Below are 4,570 nucleotides of genomic sequence, written 5' to 3'. Positions count from 1 at the left end.
GGAGAAATTAGGACTTAACTGATAATTTTCTATTATTTTTTCACACTATTCCAGGAAGTGTGGGAATGGAATAGTCATGTCCGTCAACCAGCAGATGGAGATAGAGAACACAGTACTCCCCGTATAGTCCCAGTCAGCCAGCCCAGTTCTCCAGTATTTACACAGTCAAGCAGAAGAAACAAGGACAAGAACCTAAACAACAACTTTAATAAACACAAGCAATAACAAATCAAACAAAGCATGACTCTCCGGAACCCCTGAAAAGACAAGAGAATCGCAGGCATTGCACTATTCAACATCACCTGACCCTATTCACAGAATCTCGGGTGGGCTCCTGAATAGTGTGAAGAACTAATGTAAAGAAAATTATCAGGTAAGCCCTAATTTCTCCTTCTATTACATTATTTCGCACTATTCCATGATGTGAGGTATGTCCAAAAGCAATCCCTAAACAAGGTGGGACCCCAGCACTGATGCCCCAAACACAGCCTCCATACAGGCCGCATTATGTATTCAATAATGCTTCGCAAATGTATGCAGCATAGACCATGTCACTGCCTTGCAGAGATCTGCCAGGGCCAAAGACCTGGACTCCGCCCAAGATGTCACTGTCTGCCTCATAGAATGAGCCTTCAGTACCAAAGGGTTCTGCTTACCAACCAGCAAATGGTAAAATTATGTATCATACCTGATAATTTTCTTTCCATTAATCATAGCTGATCAATCCATCGACTGGTGGGTTGTGTCCATCTACCAGCAGGTGGAGATAGAGAGCAATCCTTTTGCCTCCCTATATGTGGTCATGTGCTGCCGGAAACTCCTCAGTATGTCGATATCCAAGCTCCATCCGCAGGACTCAGCACTTAGAGAATTACACCCACAAAGGGACACTCTGTCCAGCTCACCACCGCCGAACAGGGGGAGGGGAAATAACCCAGCTCATCCCCACACAAGTGGGGGAGGGGAATCCGTCCAGCTCATACCCGCGGAGCGGGGGAGGGACACCACACCCGCCGATGCGGGGGGATCTGGCTTATCCTGCAACCGCGGGAGGAGCTGACTGACCCTAACACCGCCGAAGCGGGAGGGGTACAAAGCTGCCCTACTGCCGCACGAAGCGGGAGGGAGCGCCGGCAGAATTTAAGTCTCAATCCAGCCCCGTAAAACGGAGGGGAGAGGAATGCAGCAGCTCACTGTAACACAAACTCGTCTCAACTCTTGAAGAATTCATTGAAAAACTTGAACACGAAGTCCTCCTGAACAGGAACTGAAGACTAAACTTGAACCTGAAATGCAACCAGAATATAAACAGTACAGATATCTGGGAGGGGCTATGGATTGATCAGCTATGATTAATGGAAAGAAAATTATCAGGTATGATACATAATTTTACCTTCCATATCATCATGCTGATCATCCATAGACTGGTGGGATGTACCGAAGCAGTACTCACCCAGGGCGGGACATTGAAATCCCTGACCGCAACACTGAAGCTCCAACCGGGGCCTCCGCCCGAGCAGCCACAGTCAAGCGGTAATGCCTGGAGAAGGTATGGGCCGAAGCCCAAGTTGCCGCCTTGCAAATCTCTTCCAAGGAGACGGGACCCGGCCTCTGCCATCGAGGCCGCCTGAGCTCTAGTGGAGTGAGCCTTCAACTGGATAGGCGGCACCTTCCCCGCGGCCACATAAGCCGCTGCAATGGCTTCCTTGACCCAATCTTGCCACTGTAGGCTTAGCAGCCTGCAGACCCTTATGAGGACCTGCAAACAGGACAAACAGATGATCCGATTTCCGGAATCATTGGTTCACTTCCAAGTATCTGATGATGACACGTCTCACATCCAGATATTTGAGAGCAGTAGTATTCCTCTGGGTAGTCCTCCCTACGAAAGGAAGGGAGACAGAGCTGCTGATTCACATGGAAGCGAGAAACAATCTTGGGCAGGAAGGAAGGCACTGTGCGAATAGTCACTCCTGCCTCAGTGAACTGCAGAAAAGGCTCTCGACATGAGAGAGCCTGGAGCTCGGAACTCTTCTGGCTGAAGTGATAGCCACCAAAAAGACTGCTTTCAACGTCAGGTCTTTCAGAGATGTCCTCGACAAGGGTTCAAAAGGCGGCTTCTGCAAGGCTCTTAGCACCAGGTTGAGATTCCACGCAGGCACCACTGAGTGCAGAGGAGGGCGCAGGTGATTAACCTCCCTTGAGAAAGCGCACCACATCTGGCTGCGAAGCCAGGGAAGCACCCTTCAGGCGGCCCCTGAAGCAAGCCAGAGCCGCTACCTGGACTTTAAGGGAACTGAGCGACAGGCCTTTCTCCAGACCTTCTTGCAGGAACGCCAACACTGAAGAAATTGGAGCAGTGAAGGGAGAAAGTGAGCCTGCTTCACACCACGCTGCAAAGATACGCCAAACCCTGGCGTAAGCAGTAGAAGTAGAGCGCTTCCTCGCTCTCAGCATAGTGGCGATGACCTTGTCTGAGAAGCCCTTCTTTCTCAGACGCTGGCCGCTCAATAGCCAGGCGTAAGACCAAAGGGGGAGGGATCCTCCATCACCACGGGACCCTGATGTAACAGGCCCTGCTCCACTGGCAGCCGCAGAGGATCGTCGACTGAGAGCCTGATCAAGTCCACATACCAGGGACGTCTGGGCCAGTCCGGACCACCAGGATTATCCGGCCCGGATGCTTTGCCACCCGGTCTAGCACCCTGCCCAACATGGCCAGGGCGGGAACACATAGAGAAGCTCTTGTGTCGGCCACTGTTGGAGAAGAGCATCTACTCCCAGGGATCGAGGGTCCCGTCCTCTGCTGAAAAAGCGCGGCACTTGGCAATTGGCCGATGACGCCATCAGATCTAGGCTCGGCTGGCCCCAGCGCTTCGTGATGTCCAAGAACGCCTGAGCAGATAGCTGCCACTCTCCGGTCTCCAAGGTATGGCGACTGAGAAAGTCCGCCTTGACATTCATGACTCCGGCAATGTGGGCCGCTGACAGCTGTTCCAGGTTCGCTTCCGCCCACTGGCATAGATTCATGGCCTCCTTGGCTAGAGGGGCGCTCTTGGTACCTCCCTGGCGGTTGACATAGGCCACAGCCGTGGCATTGTCCGACAGGACCCGTACTGGCTTCAACGCCAAGTACCGGGATGAACTCCAAAGCGCCAACCGAATGGCTCTGAGTTCCAGGAGGTTGATAGACCACTTTGCCTCTGCAGGAGACCAGAGCCCCTGCGTTGTCCTTCCCAAGCAGTGGGCTCCCCAGCCCGACAAAGAGGCGTCCGTCGTGACGACAATCCACTCCGGGGCCACCAGAGGCATTCCGCAGACAACTTGTCTGTCTGCATCCACCAGCTCAGCGCCTTGCGCACTGCTGGGTCCAAGGGGAAGGCGCACAGCATAATCCTCCAACATCGGAGTCCAGCGCTGCAGCAGAGAGTGTTGTAGTGGTCTCATATGAGCCCTGTGCCCAGGGCACTACTTCCATCGTGGCCGTCATAGAGCCCAACAGCTGCACATAGTCCCAAGCCCGAAGAGGAGAGGCTACTAGGAACTGGTCCACCTGAGCCTGAAGCTTGAACAATCCGATTGTCTGGCAGGAACACTCTGCCCACTTGGGGTGTCGAATCGACTCCCAGATACTCCAGGGACTGAGTCGGGCGCAGCTGTCTCTTCTCCCAGTTGATGATCCACCCCAGGGAGCTCAAAAGAGCAACCACCCCCGGTCCACAGACTTTGCCGCACTCTTGCATAAGAGGGGGCTCGGATCAACCAGATCGTCCAGATAAGGATGGACTTGTACTCCTTCCTTTCGCAGGAAGGCCGTGAGTGACCACATTACTTTGGAGAAGGTCCGCGGAGCAGTAGCCAACCCGAAGGGAGGGCTCTGAACTGGAAGTGTCGGCCCAGGACTGCAAAACGCAGAAAGCGTGATGAGGGAGGCCAGATGGGAATATGCAGTATGCTTCCTTGATGTCCAAGGAAGCCAAGAACTCTCCTGCCTTCACTGCCGCTATAACAGAGCGGAGAGTCTCCATGCGAAGTGCCGCACTTTCAAGGCCCGATTGACCCCCTTTGAGGTCGAGGATAGGCCGGACAGAACCTCCTTTCTTTGGTACCAAAGAGTAAATGGAGGTAACGTCCCTTGCCAATCTGATTTTCTGGCACCGGAACGACCGCACCCAGGCGGATCAGGTTGTCCAAGGTCTGCTGCACTGCCACAAGCTTGACCGGAGACTTGCAGGGAGAGAGTAACAAACCCGTCTCCTTAAGGGTCGGCAGAACTCTAACATGTAGCCGTCTCTGATGACTTCCAGCACCCAAGCGTCTGAAGTTACTTTGGTCCACTCGCCAGCAACGAGGACAGGCGTCCTCCAATCTGCACTGGGCCATGGACCAGGACCCGTCATTGGGTACGAGACCCTGGGGGAGGACCTGAGGGCGTACCTCCGGGACGGCGGTCTCTGCGAAGGAATGCTGCTTGGGGGAGAAGTTCCTTTTGAAGGAAGAGGGGGCAGAGGAGCCCGCTTGCCCGGGCGGTACCGACGGGCTTCTTGAAACTGTCCTCTGGAGATACCGG

Source organism: Microcaecilia unicolor, chromosome 1 (assembly GCF_901765095.1).
Source record: "Microcaecilia unicolor chromosome 1, aMicUni1.1, whole genome shotgun sequence".
In the NCBI taxonomy this organism is placed as follows: domain Eukaryota; kingdom Metazoa; phylum Chordata; class Amphibia; order Gymnophiona; family Siphonopidae; genus Microcaecilia; species Microcaecilia unicolor.
Note: the sequence above shows the minus strand (reverse complement) of the source record.